Consider the following 19508-nt stretch of genomic DNA (forward strand, 5'->3'; position numbering starts at 1 on the left):
GTCCATCTCTCTGCTCTCTAGGTCTCGAGCTCTTGTAGACAAAGCTCCAGTACATTTCTCTAATGAGAATGTCGTCTGATACTGTCACTGTAAAGGAGACTAGTGCCACTATGAGAGGTCTGGAGACTGAGGAGAGCCACAACGCCAGTGCCACACCGACACCAGCGGGGGGAGAAGAGCCAAGCCCAACCAAGACAGATTGCAGGAAGCAGGCAGAGACCCAGCCACAGGCCCAACCTCAGACCCAGCTCCAACCACAGAGGTCAGATGAGAGCTGCTGTCAAGAGAAGAAGGAAACTCAGGTAAAACTCTCATTACAGAGCAGGGTTGTTTGTATCTCTTCCCCTGCGTCCCACACCATCCCCACCAGTCAGCCATTTCCCACTGCTTTCAACCCCCCCCCCACTAATCAACCTTCTACCCACACAATTTCTGTATGAAAGTATGTCGTGTCAGTTGAAGGGGTTGTGTTATGTACCAGGGGACTACACACCACTGAAGGTATATTCAGCTAGAAACAGGGGGCTACTGAGACAGGTGGGGGTTTGGTGTATCGGTGGGCAGAGCAGGGAGAAATAATTGCTTTCCAATACAGCACAGGCTCAGGGGCCCGGGGGAGTCTCTGGCAAAGCACAACCAATCAATTGTCAGATAATTGAGTTATGAGAATCTGCAGAAGCGGTATACCTCAAAATCACTACTCCGTTATTATACGCTTCAAGGTTAAGATTGTTGAGGTTTCTGTATGTCAGGCAGGTTATTACCCCCCCCCCCCCTCCTCCTTCTGATATGTAGCTCGTGAACAGCTAGGCTAGTCTCCCTTGATGCTGTGACAATTCCCTCATGCTTTCTCCCTTTCTGAAGAGCCTTGACCCTGCTTATGTCGGCTCGTTTTCCTTCTCATATCTGTCGGCAGCACTAGTTTACCGTCAACCTGGCTGCATCTGTAAAGGTGGTTTATACAGTATTACAGTAGTCAGAGGAGAGCGGTGTCACCGTGCCTCCGTCAGAGGAGAGCTGCATCTGAAATGGCACCACATTGGACTCTGGTCAAAAGTAGTGCACTTTATAGGGAATGGGGTGCCATTTCAGTCATCTCTTAGTCTGGCTAGCCCCCCTTGAACATTACTAAAGGCAGTCAGAGAGTCCAGGTCTAAAGGCAGTCTGAGAGAGAAGAGCTGTAAGGAAATGGAAAGGCCAGAAGCCCTGCAGTCAGTCTGCAGAGGAGAGCTAGGCAAGATAGGAAAAGCTGATCATCTCTTAGCTCAAATCCCAGCTTATCCACAAATGTCTCCTGTGTCACCCCTAGGAGGATGGGGAGGGGAGGTGGAACGAATGTCTTTGTCGCCATCTGTCTCCTCCACTTTGCAGATCGAGACGCCTCACTGAACACATGGTGCTGTTTTAGACGTGTGCAGGAGAGAGCGGTTATGATGCCGTTCCCTGCGGCCACCCCCCCCAGAATCTAGAATTCACAGTGGAATGGAGGCCAAGGCGTGCGCTCTCTTTCCAAATCCTCTACTGCAGTCACTTATTTAGCCTTGGGTGTAATGTAGCCTGATGCATTAGGGCTAACAAATATAAATGTTATTGTCCATTAACCATTAATAAACAAGGTAGAATCTGTTGGACATTTAGGCAAAAGAAAAGATTATAATTTAAAAAAAAATTAAATAACCCTTTGTAGCAGATTCCCGTATTCTTTAGTCTGTCATTTCACTTAGTCCTCCTCAGTCAGTTTGTTGTTAAGGGGAATCATCCCAGGTCTTTCAGACAATGAGACCCTTGTCTTATGGTCCATTTTGTCTCATTGCCTACTGTGCAGCAGCAATCATCGGAACAGACAGGAAAAAGGCCCAAGGTACAGGAGGCATGTCTAAGTGTTTGCTTGATGAACCCCATCATCCAGTAGTTGACAGTGAATTGTTTCCCTTTTCATTTACACATTGCCTGCATTTTTGAAATATCAGTTTAAAAAATAGTGTTTTGTTATTTTGAAAGGAACGTATTTTTGTGAGTGAATTATATTTTTGTTGCTTGTTTTTTTGTGTGTGTAGTTTTCAGTTATTCAAGTACAACATTTCAATTTGAATGCATCAGAAACAGGACGAGTGATCTGACCAGTTTATGGTTAACCTAGGTGACAGTGTGCATGTCGTCTTCTCGAGCTTGGAAAAATCTACCTGTAAGTGGGTTGCTATGCCAGTGTGTGCTGTGCTTGCACGGGGGTTTTGGGTACCTCGACGCGTGTGGGTTTGTTTTTAAACTCCTACCTGCACAATCTTGTTGTCCCATCCTGACTCTGTTCTTAACCCTCACCACTCTCCACTCCCCAGTCTAACTCAAAGTTAAAGTTAGTTCGAAGCCTGGCTGTTTGCGAAGAGTCTTCTCCTCCTATTGCCACTGATCTGCCTCGAGAACATCAGGTAACCACCACCCTCCCATGACAATTCTCAAGCCCTCCTCTTCCCCCTGAACCATCATCTGGTGTTTAACCATCATTTCATTGCATATGTATACCCTTCAAGTGCATATCTTCTAATAGAGAAATATCAAGAGGTTCATAAGAAATTCCTCTGGTTGGTTGCCACTCTCCACAAACCATTCCCCCCTTTTTAGTCATCTTCAGCCTCCAGAACAGTAGTGTTCCAACAAACTTCAGAATCATTTATTTTAATAATATAAATTATGTCAAGCAAAAAAAGGTTTGACTATTGAAGTACCTACCTAGATTAAAGCCACTACCTCATTCATGACTCATATTTTAGTTTAGTCTCAGCTGAGGTCTAGATTCAAAAAAAGTATTTTTTGTTTAACACGAAATCTGAAATTGACACAAAAAGTCACACTACGATTAGCCTATTAAAATAAATCATTTTAATCCGACGGAATGAGGTTAAATTGGATAGTCAGGCTTCTGTATAACACCTTTTATTAAGTGTTAGGCCGGCTTTCATTCCACTCATCCCAAAGAAGTAAATAGTGTATTTTTTGTTCAGATGGTTTTACTGTAGAAAAAGATTCATTCTGGATCATCATGGAAACTCAACTGTGTGAGTGAATTAAACAAACGCCAGTTAGAATATCTCCCGCATGAAATAATATATACGGTAGGGTGTCAAACTATGACTCCTTCAGTCAGATACTAGGTAGCTTGTCACACTAAAGGCGTCAGTATGCTTCAGTTCGGATGGCGGCTAGCTGCCGTCGGCTAAGCTAACCGAACGAGTGTGCACGCATACTCCCTTAAAAGACCTTCGCTTGAAAAACGATAAAGCGTTAGTAGTACCGCGTTGTCCATTTTTAGACGCCGTAGCCAGTAGACGGTTCCTCAGAATAGTCACATTTTTATCTGCGAGGACCCTAGAAATCTGTCATTCATTTTTACTTTTTTTTGCCGAGATCTTAGTTGCACAATTTTATATCTTTACTAAGACGTTTGGTGCAGTATTTCTCAATGAAAAAATGTGCATGTAAACGTGTCGTCTCTCGTTGAATGACGACAAATACTTTAGTCAACAGTAAGGATCCTTCGATAATCACCAAAGGGGCCTATACTTAGGCGTGCCTCTAGAAGAAATGTGTGCCCTCATCAAAGTCCGAAATGAACAAAAATGTCACAATGTTATAATATATGCACAAACTCTTCCAAATGGTTTTGGCTGGAAAGCAAGTGGACACCTTAAGACTCCCTTCAGTCATATTTATAGTCTTGAACTGTTGAGCGATAGAGATTTCCTTTCCTGTGATTTCTTTTATCACTCTCTTCACAATCCCTCGCTTTCACTCAGTCGGTGCTGCACCAAAGCCCTGTTAGCAAACTTCCTCTCTTCCAGGCTAGTACTTTTCACAGGGGTGGAGCAAAAAAATTCACCCTTCTTCCATTTGAAACATTGCAGCTTCCCTTTCCTCACCCATAAAATAAAAAAATCCACTCCTTTCCCTGCGTTTCATGTTGCAGGCTTGTTCTACTTTAGTATTGACCTTGAAACACCAAAGGGAAGTCACTTTCTCCAGATTCTTAGTCAATGAGATGGAGTTGGAGGGGAACGCCTGCTCGGGTTCTAGATGCTCTGTAGGGTGTGAATGAGGAGGGGGTGAACACCTGCTCGGGTTCTAGATTCTCTGTAGGGTGTGAATGAGGAGGGGGGGGACACCTGCTCGGGTTCAAGATACTCTGTAGGGTATGAATGCTCAAGGCCATATCATTAAACTGACAACCCCTAATACCCATGGGTTTTCCAACCAGCTACAGAATCTGTAAACTTGGGAAGGTGGGGGTTCTCATTGTTCTGATGGGATAGCAAGCCACTGAGAAAAGAGAACACCTGATCCCATTTTCTGCTTCATAAAAGGTGACTACAACAGTCTTGTCTTTTATTTTGAAGGAGAAAATTGAGATCCAGCTCACCCAGTCGTTTGACAAAGAGGAGGAGGCGTCATCGCCCATCAAGAATGAAGTGGACCAAGATAAAGGAGTGGAGAAGCTGCTGGAGAAGACTGAAAGGATGCCCAGGAAGATGCTGTCCAGAGGTAGACATCGTCTGCCTCCCCTGGTCAAAACAAGTGCACTATATACAGAATAGGTTTCCATTTGGGACACATCCATCGTGTGTGGGTAGGCACTAGGCACCTACTATGGTCAGTAACTAGCGGTTGTGAAGTTTCTTCAAAGGTCTCAAGGACTCAATAAGCCTTCAATGCTTCTGTAAAAGTGAAAATGCAATTGATGGTCTATGTCCTGCAAGCTTAGCCTACACCCCCCCCCCCTCATTAAGTACTTGATTCACTTTTGCAAAGTTTCTGTGAAATGAGGAGACTCAATAGAAAAGTTAGTAATCAATGCGTTTTTCTCCCTCCCTCCAGATTCCAGTCAAGAATACACCGACTCTACCGGGATCGATGTCCATGAGTTCTTAGTAAACACGCTGAAAAACAACCCCAGGTGTGTAGACATGCCGGCCATTTAGAAACCTTTTGTCTGCATCCACAAGCCAAGCTGAGCGGTTGTTCTTTCACTGGTGATTAAGCAAACACTCTTTCTCTTCAAAGGTTACATTTTGAACATTTTGCTTCTTCATTAGTCGATTACTAATTGCAGTTTCTGTCATACCCTGAGGTAATGAGATGAGTGCTGAAATGACTGAACGGACACCAAACTTATGTTCAATCCATTATATTCACAGGGACAGAATGATGCTTCTGAAGTTGGAACAGGACATTCTTGACTTTATCAGTAATAACGAGTGAGTAGTTCAGATGAGTCTTTTTTTTTTTTTTTTTGGTGCATTTGAGTGAGTTGAGTCATGTCTTGATATCTTGGGGGGGGGGTTTGATTTCAACAGAATAATCTGTTTCTGGTCATTTATTAAGCTCATGCATAATTTTGTGTGATGTCACGTTCTGCTAATGAGATTTCACTCTGGGCTATGTTGGACCGTTTTGCCCAGAACGACTCTTCCTAATTGTCCTGTAATCTCTCTTTGAATTATTGATTTGATCCACTGTCCTCTCCTCCCATTCTTTCTCACTCTCTGCTCCCTCCTACAACCTCCTTGGTCCTCTCTCCCTCCCCCTCCTACAACCTCTCCTACCCCAGAAGCCAGAATAGAAAGTTCCCTCCGATGACCTCCTACCACAGAATGCTGCTGCACCGCGTTGCAGCCTACTTCGGCCTAGACCACAACGTCGACCAAACCGGGAAATCTGTAATCATCAACAAAACTAGCAATACGAGAATGTGAGTAATCTCCCTTTCTGCCACAGCCAATAATTCAATTTCTCAGCCTTACTCTAATTCAAACTGCTTAGGCTGCAGAAATGACTGTCTCCGTATACTCTGCCGAGGGAAAACAGATTTTTCTTTGCGACCCCTGAAATTAGTTTTTGGGGAAACTGAATTATCTGCGTTTTCAATATTGCAGTGAGGAAGGTAGGGAGGAGGAGGAGAGTAATGTTGTTAGAGGCGGAAGGGAGATGGTGTAAACATGTCAGGTTTCTTAGAAAGAAGCCCTACCACAACTCTGCTCTCCCTCGTCTTTTCTCCATCTCGCTCTTTGCTGCTACTCTCTCTCATATATATGTGTGTGTGTCATATATATATATATACATCTCTCTCTCGAATGCTTTGTGTAGACCTGATCAGAAGTTTTCAGAACACATCAAAGATGACAAAACTGACGACTTCCAAAAGCGGTATATTCTCAAAAGGGACAACTCCGGCTCAGACAAAGATGACAATATGGTAAGAGTTTTTTAATGTGAGCCGCTCCAGATCTATACTAGGCCGCATTATGATCAATTAACTTCCAAGAAAAAAGTTACAATTTGAAAATAAATAATTAGATATTCACCGTGAAAGCCAAATCCAGGAAAGTTCTGAAAAGACACACACCCACTGAAAAATGTATTTTCCTCTGCACAAAGCAGTAGTCAATGGCCAAATGGTATTGGTGTTTAGTTAAGTGTTTCCTAGAGTAAATTCTCTAAGCCCTTTGTTGGTGTTAACAAACCATAGTGCTAAATGAGAGTGATGTTAGTGCTAAGCAGGGTGTTTATGGGTCTAGTGCTAAGCAGGGTGTTTATGGGGCTAGTGCTAAGCAGGGTGTTTATGGGTCTAGTGCTAAGCAGGGTGTTTATGGGTCTAGTGCTAAGCAGGGTGTTTATGGGTCTAGTGCTAAGCAGGGTGTTTATGGGTCTAGTGCTAAGCAGGGTGTTTATGGGTCTAGTGCTAAGCAGGGTGTTTATGGGTCTAGTGCTAAGCAGGGTGTTTATGGGTCTAGTGCTAAGCAGGGTGTTTATGGGTCTAGTGCTAAGCAGGGTGTTTATGGGTCTAGTGCTAAGCAGGGTGTTTATGGGTCTAGTGCTAAGCAGGGTGTTTATGGGTCTAGTGATAAGCAGGGTGTTTATGGGTCTAGTGCTAAGCAGGGTGTTTATGGGTCTAGTGCTAAGCAGGGTGTTTATGGGTCTAGTGCTAAGCAGGGTGTTTATGGGTCTAGTGCTAAGCAGGGTGTTTATGGGTCTAGTGCTAAGCAGGGTGTTTATGGGTCTAGTGCTAAGCAGGGTGTTTATGGGTCTAGTGCTAAGCAGGGTGTTTATGGGTCTAGTGCTAAGCAGGGTGTTTATGGGTCTAGTGCTAAGCAGGGTGTTTATGGGTCTAGATGTTAGTGCTAAGATGGATGCTGATGTGTCTAGATGTTAGTGCTAAGATGGATGCTGATGTGTCTAGATGTTAGTGCTAAAATGGATGCTGATGTGTCTAGATGTTAGTGCTAAAATGGATGCTGATGTGTCTAGATGTTAGTGCTAAGCTGGATGCTGATGTGTCTAGATGCGGATGAGACTGAAGGAAGACAGGAGGAGTAAGTCTATAGAGGAACGAGAGGAGGAGTACCAGAGGGCCAGAGATAGGATATTCGCTCAAGAAGTAAGAACCCTCCTTTAATATTAATTTAATAGCTTTTAAATGTAGATTGTGAGAGTTTGATTCAATTTAAACATGTAACGTATTTTATTACAGGGTCCAGATGGCTTTCCTCTTGAAAAAAGAATACAGGAGGATGATGCCTGTAACAGCACACAGCAAAGACGGCAAATCTTTAGGTCATTATCTCTCAACATAACATAGCCATGACACTTTCCCCATCTTCTACTCTCTGCTATGAAGGTCCTTAATAGCATAGAATGTTCCTGTTTCTTATAATTGCTAATATATGTATAATCCCATAATGGTTTCAAATGGATCCTTCCTCAGGTTAAAAGATGTCCGCTCGGCCAACAGTTGCCAGAGCAGCTCTGAGAACGAGCCCAAGAACTCTGAACCCCGGCCGTGGAGCAGCACTGACTCGGAAGGCTCAAACCGTAACCTGAGGCCAGCCATGACCAAAGCAAGCAGCTTCAGCGGCATCTCTGTCCTCATCAGGGGAGACAGCTCAGGCAGCAGCAAGAGCATGGGTCGCCTCTCTAAGACTGGTAAATAACCTCCCACTTCCACCATCAACTAGCCTGGTTAAACCAGACTGAATGCCACATTCCATGGTGAGTGCAGAGTTCAGTCTGGTTTAACCAAGCTAACCATCAACCACCATTTACAGTTCAAGTCTCCACCCATATATTTGGGCAATCAGCAGTGCAGCACCTGTCACAGCCATAAAAATAGATTGAATACAAAGGGTGTCATAATGGGTGGACTGGCAGCCATTTTGAGTGTACCCATGCCAGAAAGTAAAATCAAAGTACACGATTTAAATCTGTGATTTGTTTAGTATACTTAACTGACACTACAAAAAAGACAACCCTAACCTATCAGTTAGCATCATTTGAATGAACATTCTACATTACCATGGCAATCCAGCATCAGTTGATAGAACATTCCAAAATATCATGGCAATTACCAATACCAGGCAGACATTGGGAGTGTATCAATGAGTTTATCAGTCAAATTGCCAGTGTTAGAGTTTCCAAGCCTGTTCTATTCAGTCTATTTATATGGTCACAACCATAGAATTAGCGATTTAGTTAGTGCGTTCCTAAGTGTAAATTTAGCTATCTACTCCTATTTCAGAGCACACTCGTTTGAGTATGCCAGAGCGCAGAAAAACTCATTCATTTTCTTTTTTTGAATTTTACCCTTTTTTTCTCCCCAATTTTGTGGTATCCAATTGTTTAGTAGCTACTATCTTGTCTCATCGCAATAACTCCCGTACGGGCTCGGGAGAGACTAAGGTTGAAAGTCATGCGTCCTCCAAAACACAACCCAACCAAGCCGCACTGCTTCTTAACCTCTTGGTCCTACCTGGCATGCAGGCGTCCCATCTAGACATCTGGAAATGCAAATGCGCTACGCTAAATGCTAATAGTACTAGTTAAAACTCAAATGTTCATTAAAATACACATGCAGGGTATTGAATTAAAGCTACACTCGTTGTGAATCCAGGCAACAAGTCAGATTTTTAAAATGCTTTTCGGCGAAAGCATGAGAAGCTATTATCTGATAGCATGTAACACCCCAAAAGACCCGCAGGGGACGTAAACAAAAATTAGCATAGTCGTCGCTACACAAACCGCACAAATAAAATATAAAACATTCATTACCTTTGACCATCTTCTTTGTTGGCACTCCTAGATGTCCCATAATCACTATTGGGTCTTTTTTTCGATTAAATCGGTCCATATATAGCCTAGATATCGATCTATGAAGACTGTGTGATAAACGGAAAAAAATAGCGTCTTATAACGTAATGTCATTTTTTTACATTAAAAAAGTCGACGATAAACTTTTACAAAACACTTCGAAATACTTTTGTAATGCAACTTTAGGTATTATTAAACGTTAATAAGCGATCAAATTGATCACGAGGCGAAGTATATTCTTTAGCTGTCCGTCTGGAAAAAATGTCCGGGTAATTCTCAACCAAAATATCCGGTCGGAGACCGGAGGAAATGCGTTGCCTTGCGTCTGTTTGACCAAGAAACAAAGCCTAGGCAAATGACAATACTCTAGACAACGTGTGGAAGCTGTAGGTATTGCAACCTCAGCCCCATTAAATGTGGTTCACCTTTATCAATGGGTTCAAGTCGCGCATGGATATATATTTCCATTTTCAGTGATCAGATTTTCCTGTGCTTTTCGATGAAACGCACGTTCTGTTATAGTCACAGCCGTGATTTAACCAGTTTTATAAACGTCTGAGTGTTTTATATCCACACATACTAATCATATGCATATACTATATTCCTGGCATGAGTAGCAGGGCGCTGAAATGTTGCGCGATTTTTAACAGAATGTTCGAAAAAGTAGGGGGTAGGATTAACAGGTTAACACAGCGCGCATCCAACCCGGAAGCCAGCCGCACCAATGTGTCGGAGGAAACACCGTGCACCTGGCAACCTTGGTTAGCGCGCACCTACCGGCCATGCCCTCCCTAACCCGGGGTTCGGTGAACAATGTCACCTTGGTAATACAACAACCGTAGTAACATTTTTGAATGTTAGTACAGCATATTGTAGCCAAACTTCCTTTTAACCATCCGAGGAGCTGTTTGACAAAGGCTTTGAACAGACACAGTCCCTATGACTACTCTGCCAGGTGAAATGGGTGCCTCAAACCAATGCCGACAGACGAGGAGAACCAAGCCATCCGTTCTTAATCTCCTCCCGTCTGCCTGCATTAACGGGGTGTTTATTTATTAGATCAGACATTGACGGAGCACTTTTCTTTGCTATTTGGCTACCTGAGATTGCATGTTTTTCTTAGTGCATTGTCACGCCTTGCTCGCACTTATTAACATACCACTCACACATGTTCCCAAGACGGTGTCTATTTTTTTACATAGTGTGCTTTCTAATGCTTGCCTTTTCAGCATGCTTTCCCTTCCAATTATATCGGCCACTCCTCGTCTCTCATTGTATTAGAAATAATTTGGTATCGCGAGTGTGAATTCATTGGTTATTACATTCAGAGCCCCCATCTTAAACATCTTCAGTTTGATAGGTGTGATGTAGCTAACTGTTTCAACAATGCAGGACTTAAGCGGTTCTACATTTTCCTGTCATTCCTTTAAACCACAGTACTACATTTTCCTGTCATTCCTTTAAACCACACGTGTTATGGTAATATTCTATCAGTGGGTTGGTGTTTTTAGAATTGTAGTAGAACATTTTAGAACGTCTTAGTCAATTATGTTTTATTCTATTTAATGTCATAATAATCTAGAATCTATTAATTTCTTAGTGTTCTGCTCACCATGGACATGGTGGTGGTGCTTGGACAGTCAAGTGAATAGCAAAATGAAGACATTAATCAAGGAATTAATTAACTGGCCAGTTAGAGCTGTTGATATAATTATCCTCTTTCTATTTTATGACAGCATCACTCCCACAGGTAATTAGAATAGATAATTGGCTATGTAGGTTTGGAGAATCAAACATGACCTTTCGAAGTAGTGCATACCTTTTTTAATAAAACATAATTTGTTGACCTAAAGTAGAAATATCAAGGTATTTATGGCCTCAACAAATGATGTATGATACAGTAATATGTGATTGTGTGAGCCAGACTACTATAAATACCCAATGAATTCAAGCCGCGTCTCCTCCAGTAGATGCCATCAGTAATATGGCCCTACTGCCTTGCTCCTGTGACCATTGGAGAGCATCTTCTGACTCTCCCCATCCATCCCCACATAACCACTCTGAGCATGGTGTCTGTAGGTTAAGGCTTTCCTTCTCACTCCTTCCTTTCCTAGGTTCTGAGTCTTCGAGTAGTGTAGGGTCCTCCACGGGTTCGCTCTCTCGCGCCCAGCAAACCCACCCTGTCCCGGCTCTAACCAAGGCTGGCTACCCCCACAACCACTCTGCGCTTCCCTGCCCAGCGGCCTACCCAGCTGTCTGCGCTAGTAGTACTGTGGTCTATGAGGCGGGAGGCAGGAGCGCGGCACCGCCAGCAAACACAGCTAACACTAGCTACTATTTGCTTCCTCTGGAAGCCACAGGGATACCGCCAGGGAGTGTCCTGGTCAACCCACACACAGGTTGGTAACCGAACCCTACCTACCAGGTTTAGTTACAGTACAGGGGCTTGCTATGGGGGATGCAAAATGTGTCTTGTGTTTTGTATCCTGTCATTGGGTTTCTTTCACAAACTGATAACTTCTCTTTCAAACTAACACGACTCACACAACTTGCTGCTTATTCCCCCACTGCTTTCTTCTTGTGGTGTTAAGGGAGGGGGAGAGAGGGAACTATAGCTTGTGATGGTGGCGTGTGTTGTCTTCTTGCAAGCAGCAAAGTGTTGGAACACCACAGTAGAACACCAGGCGTTCCTTCACTCATTATTTCTGATGTATTTGAGTTGTGATGCTGCTGAGTCTTTTGGGGGAGGTGATAATTACAAGTTGCTTTAACTGCCCTTTACAAAGTAAACCCAACCGACAGATTGCGCATCGCTTTCCCTCAAATTATTCAGAATTGACACCGGAGTCACTCTCTAACGACGCGGCTTGCATGCAAATGAGAATCTGTGTCTCTGCCTCCCACGAATGAGGAGGGAACGGAAGCACTTTGAAAAACGATGGCTGTCTCGCAAGATCAATATACCCTGACTTTGGTCAAAACAAATTCCCCCAAAGTGTTGCTGAGACACGGGATAATGAAGCCACACTGTACAGTGTTATTGGATATAGAGATAATGGATAGTAGGCGAGTCGAAGCTTTGATGTATAATGTATTCCTCTTCACTCCGCTGGTTCAATGGCCATCCTAGAGAATGTTGCTTCTTAAATATGCATGGGACTGGCTGATAAGCCCGGGTATATGGCGCTGGCACTAATATGTTTTTCGAGAGCCAGCCAGGGCTGTGCAATTGCTTATTGACCTTTTCCTAAGGAGTTGGAAAATGGGGAATTCTTGTGTAGAACCCAGAGAATTAATTTTGCCACCTGATAGTTAACTCAAGAGGAGTTATTTTCAGGGTCATCGGATGGTCATTTGGGCATTTGAACGTGGGGGAAAAAATGGAGAGAACCCACCGTCAACAAGTCGTCCAGGTCCTGAGGCAGCGAAGCATCCCCAAACCATCACACTACCACCACTATGCTTATCCGTTGGTATGAGGTTCTTACTGTGGAATGCATTGTTTGGTTTTTACCAGGTGACCCATGTCGTCCAAAAAGGTATACTTTTGACTCATCTGTCTATAGAACGTTCTTCCAAGAGTCTTGATGATCATCCAGGTGCTTCCGGAATGAGATGGATCCCATTTTATGTCTGCCGAAAACAGAACACTGTATTCCACAGTAAGAACCTCATACCAACGCTGAAGCATGGTGGTGGTGGTGATGGTTTGGGGATGCTTTGCTGCCTCAGGACCCGGACAACTTGCCTTAATAGAAGGAACCATGAATTCTGCTCTGTATCAGAGAATTCTACAGGAGAATGTCAGGCCATCTGTCTGAGATGAAGCTCAGCTGAGTCATGCAGCAAGACGATCCAAAACACACAATCAAGTCGACATGAAAATGGTCAACAAATTTCAAGTTTTGAAATGGTCTTGTCAAAGTCCAGACCTAATCCCAATTGAGATGTTGTGGCAGGACTTAAAACAAGCAGTTCATGTTTGAAAACCCACAAATGTCGCTTAGTTAAACCAGTTCTGCATGTAAGAGTGGGCCGAAATTTATCCACAGCAACGTGGGAGATTGATCAACAACTACAGGAAGCATTTGGTTGCAGTCATTGCAGCTAAGTGGCACAACCAGTTATTGATTGTAAGGGTGCAATTCATTTTTCACACAGGGGAATTGGGTGATGCATAACTTTGTTAATTAAATTTAAAAAAAATGTTATTTGTAAACTCAGGTTCCCTTTATCTAACATCAATATCATCTAATATCAAAAATAGAAAAAATCAGAAAGAGGACAAATACAATGGAAATGTATGTGTAACGTGTCTGTGTGAACCCTTGTCCCTATGATAATGTCTATAACCAACCGGTGCTTCAGTAGATGTGTGTAGAATACAAATGTAAAGGAAAAACCAGCCTGTTGTGATGTGATGAAGTCATACACTGGAACCGGGTGTCTATGGATTGCTCTGTGGCACTAACCTCTTTTCTGCACAAAAAAATACCTTCTTAAACTGATATTCGGCTTTCAGAGCCAGCCTATTTCAGTGAACCACAGAGAAATGCATTGATGCTTTCATCAAGTACAGACGGCTCAGGGAAATTCACTGGAGCACAAGGCATTTTTCACCAGAGATTTTGAAATAAGCACTTGGATAAAATGATGTGTCATATTCTCCACATAAAGTGCCTCCTCCACACAACATTCTTAGTATTTTTTTCCTGCTCATGCAAAGGGCAACATTTATTCTAAATATTTACTCACTTGGCTGTGTGAATTCATAAATAGGCTATGTAAGTGAAGCCCTCTGGATACTCTGCTGTCTTCAGCTACTGTAAGGATAATGATAGCCATTACATTTCTGGATACCTAGCAATTAGGCAAACTATATCAAAGCGTTGAAGTTATCTATTTAATGTTAATAATGGGGCCAGTGTCGATAGTGATGATGATGATGTTGAAAATATTCATTATTTTTATTATTGATGTGATGTATAGAGATGGAAAGTGTTGCTTGATAGTGTTGACGATAATGCTTAAAATAATGATTGTGTTTATAGTGATGCTAGTTTTGGTGGTTTTCCAGTGTGTTTTCAGCCCTGCCCTTCTCTCTCGCTGCAGGACAGCCATTTGTGAACCCGGATGGAAGTGCTGTGGTGTACAACCCCAACCACGGCATGGCCCCTCAGCATCATAATCAGCAGGGCAGGACCCAGCAGCCCATGCCCACTCCTCCGCACTTGCCTGGCCAGCACCAGCCCACCAATCATAACCACGTCCTCGCACAGGTTCGCTAACACCCTTCAGCAGGCCATTGAATTTGAATTAAATTAAATAGAACCCCTATATGTCACAGGCTTAGTCATAACATCTACTATACACCACATTCACATTACAAACACAGTGCTTGTACAGTCTGAGAGGGCAGGGGAAAGTAGGAAGTGAACTGATGCACATGCTCAGTTCTTACACAGACATCCTAAGCCACCCTGAAGATTGACATGGCCCCCAATTCAAAACATTACCATGACAGCTCATGGGGGTGGTTGTCATGCGTACGGTGTTATTCGTTGAGGAAACTTTGCAACCTTTCTCCTTAGTCGTCAGCCCTGTCAGAGGATATGAATTGAGTTCAGAGTGTCAGCTAAACCCTGTGACCACTGGTGCAGCACACAGCCCAAACGGTAATCATTAGCGTTTTCTACAGGCCCTGTGTGGTAGGAATAGCGATCTCTAATAGCAAGATCCTCAACACAACCTGTCATGTAGAGCCGCTTTAAAAATCATATTTAATTTTTTTTTTAACAGCCGGAAGGCTTGACATTCATTAGTGAAAATGGAAGGGCAGGAATTTGACTTGACCTCTGATAGTGTGGGTGCACTACCCAGGGGTCGGGCAAGGATGCCCCCCCCCATAGTGAAGAAGCAACGCCCCTTCCTAATGAAGACATTCCAAACCCTGGCGGCTGATGAAAGGATAGTTATTTTTGAACAAAGCGCTGTCCCATTGCTTTCATATCAATAGATTTTCACCAGTCGGCCTTGGTAGAGGATGGAGGATATCCATGGTCATCTATTGACTGAGGTTAATTAACTTCATTACTGTTGGATTCCCCCGTGTGTAGTTGGATTCCCCCATGTGTAGTTGGATTCCCCCATGTGTAGTTGGATTCCCCCGTGTGTAGTTGGATTCCCCCGTGTAGTTGGATTCCCCCGTGTAGTTGGATTCCCCCATGTAGTTGGATTCCCCCGTGTGTAGTTGGATTCCCCCGTGTGTAGTTGGATTCCCCCCTGATCTAGCGCTGATTCACTCCGTTAACTAATATATACTGTTCCTCTATTGTTTGAGATGATACTTTCTCCGCTTGTGACGTTTGCAATCTGCCTAATGTCTGACTAAACCCAATGCCCTCTACCTCTTCTCTACTTCTCTTCTCTACCTCTGCTTCTCTCATCTACCTCTTCTCTACCTCTGCTTCTCTCATCTACCTCTTCTCTACTTCTCTTCTCTACCTCTGCTTCTCTCATCTACCTCTTCTCTACTTCTCTTCTCTACCTCTGCTTCTCTCATCTACCTCTTCTCTACTTCTCTTCTCTACCTCTGCTTCTCTCATATACCTCTTCTTCTCTTCTACTGTTTTTCCTCACCTCTGTCTGTTCTGTCCCTTCCTCAGCCGGTCCGGCCCCTCCAGCCCTCTGCTCAGCCTGTCCACTACTCGTCTGTCTCTTACCCATCTCAGCTCCTCTCCGTCTCCCCTGACCAACTATACACTGTGGTACTTTACTCTTCTTCTCTTCGCTCTTCCCCCCCCCCAGTCTTTTTGTCATTCTATGCCATCTTCCCTCTTCAGGCTAGGTTAAAACAAAAAGCTGTGGATGAAACTTTTGTAAATGAGTAGTGAACTTATGCTACTGAAAGAATACACACAGGGATGGAATTTAGAAAAGTTCCTGAATCCACGTGGGTTATTGAAATATGATTGTGGTCCACACTCCAGTCCAGTTGGTAGCGGTAATGCACCTTAGTTGATTGCCAACTGCCATGTAAAGTCCACAGAAAACGATGAGCGATTGATTAACCAAAGAAAACAAAAAAACAGCTAGATTCCTCTTTTATCTGTGGATTAATTGTTGGAGTAGAGAACACACAATTTTTTGTGAATCAAAAAGGGTCAAAGTACCAGCAACAAAAAAGGACCATATGCATTTCAGGTAAAAATAATAATCCAATGTTTTATTTTCCAGGACAAATTAGCATCCGCAAGCTAGTTAAATGTCCATGAATGTTTCATGTGTGTTTCGACCTGTCCATAAATTAATATAGTTAGTTGGTTTGATAATTTTTTGCATCTGGTGGTGATGGACAAAATCTCACGTGGGCCGACGTACGGAGGCGTTTGGTCAGCATGCTAATTAGACTTCATTAGCTCAGTTGGTAGAGCATGGCGCTTGTAACGCCAGGGTAGTGGGTTCGATCCCCGGGACCACCCATACGTAGAATGTATGCACACATGACTGTAAGTCGCTTTGGATAAAAGCGTCTGCTAAATGGCATATATATTAATATGCCAATTAATGATTAATTGAATCAGTTTAACTTTCATGTTCGTTTGCTACCCCACTCCCTCCATTGACGCAAATCATGTGTTCTATTGCCCTCTTTCCTGACGTCCCTCTACGAATAAACATCCCTTAATGACTAGACGGTAAAATGAATGTAGTCAATCTGAATATGATATTCTATAAATAGCCATGCTTAAGTGTGGTGTGATTTACGAGGCAGCAGACGGTTGAGTGGTTAGGAACTTTAAGCAAGTCAGAATGACTCCAGTTTAATGTTTTAGGGCCTTCAGGTTTATTCTTTGCATGGCTGGCTGTATCCAGTTGTATTGCTGTAGGCTAGTACAGTAGTTCAAAATTCAGTGACTACACTAGGAGCCAGCAATATAAAAGTATTTGGGGTTTCAGAAAAGTGCCATATAAAAGTACTATGTATTATTTATTACATACAAGGTCCTGTAGTAGTTCAACTAGAGCCACGACCGAACTGTTAATAATAAATATATGATCTATGCATGTAACACGTTTCTGTGTGTTCCATCCCACAGCAAGAGAACCTGGGAGCCCAGTTCAGCCACATGAGTCTGTCCCGGCAGGGCTCCGGGGAGGGCCTCTCCTCCGTGGTGCTCCAGGCCCCCCCCGCAGCAGCAGGGCTTCATGGTGCCTCCCCCAGGCCAGCCTGTCCCTGCCCCCCCAGGCCTACAACACCCCCGCCCCTCCACCTGTCAACCAGCCACTCATGCAGCAACAAGGTTACATGCAGCAGGTAGGTTACTGTACATCTGACCCTTACCTGGTTTATTCCTATTAGGTTATACAGTGTACTCTGTTTTATTAGTACTATCATACATTATTTCCTTCTGACTGTCTTGATCAATGCTTGGCCGGTCTCTTTATTCCTTCGTCTACATGATTGAAATGTTTCATCATTAGTATCTGAGTGATACATGTACAGTACATTTGTTCATAGGTATTTTCTCTCTACATAAAATAACATTTATATTGGACTTGTTAACTAAGCCACTGCAGCTGAGGGACTGTAGTCTAGGTTCAGAGACCTCCGAGAGCTGCATATCAGTAGTGGTGTTAATGGTATCTCATTTTGGACTGCTTCATCTCTGCCTACAGATGCCAGCGTGCTACTGTGGGCCAGGCCAGTACCCCCTGTCTAACCAGGGGTACAGGCCTGCGGGCACAGTGCAGTATAGTGCCCTGCAGAGCCAGCCAATGCCCCCCCCCACACAACAGACAGGTAAATATCTAACACAGGCTGAACCAGTAACTCAACCATTCATCTCAGCTGCCTAGTTCCTCTATTAAAAACAGGTGTCACATCAGGTGTGTTTTTTTTTTTTTTCTCTCTGGCGTAATATCTGGAATACCATCAGTGGAGTGGTTTGCTTGACATTTATTTACATGGGGGGTTAAATCCATGTCTTTCTCCCTGTGTGGTATGTTTTTTACATGTTCTATCTTACTGCGGGGTGGGCATGGTTGTTACCGCTCTCTTCACACTATTTTCTATTGCGCTAAGCACTTTGTCTCTGGTTATCTGCTCTTATGGCAGGTACACAATAGGCTCATCTCAATAAACTGTGGCAGGGAAAGTAGACGGTGCCCCTGGGGCAGAGGAGCAGTGCGAAAAGCTGACTGCTGTGTTAGAACGCTTTTTCTCTGCAGGGTTGGCCATTGTGTTGCCCTTGGCCTTTTAACCCACACAATAACCATTTCCAATCAAATACACCGTTAGCATTGTCTCCCTCGTCTCCACTGCGTATCGCTGAAGCATCATTCATTGGCCTGTCTAGAGAAACAGATGCTCCGCTGCACCATTTTGAAATACAAAAGTCAATCGGATCTCTTAAAGGGAATGGGGAATTTTGTTTTAATTACCTGGCAGCCTTTGTACATGCATCAGTCATGCAGATTGGCAGTGGAACAGGATGGGGATTTCAAATGGGGAAATGATCTAGAGTTCCAGCAGCAGAATGTCAGGACCCACAGGCGTATAAACACTGTTACATTCTAAGTCAGGTGTTTTAGAGGGGTTTCTTACCTGGATATCAGCCCTCCAGGTGTGGGTAAGAACCAAAGGGCCTATTCTGGATACGGGTGGAAGTTGACCGTCCACAGAAGAACCAAAGGTCCTGGATACGGGGCCGGGGCGCTGTCTGAGAGGCCTATAATTCTCACAGTGAACCGGTCTCTTTTCCAGCCCCTCACTTTCACCTCTTCAGACAGAACTGTTAGCCAACAACCCTCCACAGCTAAGCACTCAATCACACTGCTGTAAAAGTCAGCCATTTTAAAGCCTTCTGTCTACTGGGTGTACTTGAGGAATTAACCGTCAACCATCCATCCATCAACCAACTATCTGACTTGACTGAGACATTTCATTTATCTCTCCATTAATATTTGTGAAGGCCTGGCATTTTTTGTTTTTATGCTTGATGTTCCTGCCAAAAGAGTCTTCATTTTGCTTTTTACTTCAACATCGGACGTCAACTTTTTTGTGCTCCACTTGCACAATTATACAAAACATTCACATATTCTGACTACATTTTGAATGAGGTATTAAACTGATTATTGTTAGCTATAAATGTCTTGTGCAAAAGTCTCAACTGCAATTCATATCATTCTGAAGATGGATTTAATTATAGATTCATAATGTGTGCAATTATCGTAATCATAAAATATCAGCAGAATTCTCTGCTATCAAATGTCAAACTTTTATGTTTTCTGTAGAAATGTACTGTACTTCTCCAGATATGGTCAAATAAAGCCTAAGGAAACAATGTTTTTTTTTTTTGAAAAGGAGGATGAGA

The 19508-nt window shown here is 43.3% G+C and overlaps 1 pseudogene across 1 annotated transcript in view; it reads left to right on the top strand.

The window, feature by feature from the left end:
* The window catches only part of LOC124048468, a 57233-nt pseudogene that overhangs the window by 26316 nt on the left and 11409 nt on the right, over positions 1 to 19508 (top strand). The window contains exons 3-18 of the transcript XR_006841217.1: positions 96 to 302; positions 1826 to 1861; positions 2337 to 2426; positions 4389 to 4533; positions 4867 to 4945; positions 5187 to 5246; positions 5600 to 5740; positions 6136 to 6244; positions 7331 to 7426; positions 7520 to 7602; positions 7754 to 7971; positions 11247 to 11531; positions 14245 to 14411; positions 15798 to 15899; positions 17232 to 17449; positions 17812 to 17935. The product of XR_006841217.1 is annotated as a R3H domain-containing protein 1-like (transcript). The remainder of the gene's footprint in view (positions 1 to 95; positions 303 to 1825; positions 1862 to 2336; positions 2427 to 4388; positions 4534 to 4866; positions 4946 to 5186; positions 5247 to 5599; positions 5741 to 6135; positions 6245 to 7330; positions 7427 to 7519; positions 7603 to 7753; positions 7972 to 11246; positions 11532 to 14244; positions 14412 to 15797; positions 15900 to 17231; positions 17450 to 17811; positions 17936 to 19508) is intronic.

The sequence above is a fragment of the Oncorhynchus gorbuscha genome, linkage group LG01 (assembly GCF_021184085.1).
Source record: "Oncorhynchus gorbuscha isolate QuinsamMale2020 ecotype Even-year linkage group LG01, OgorEven_v1.0, whole genome shotgun sequence".
Classification (NCBI taxonomy): Eukaryota; Metazoa; Chordata; class Actinopteri; order Salmoniformes; family Salmonidae; genus Oncorhynchus; species Oncorhynchus gorbuscha.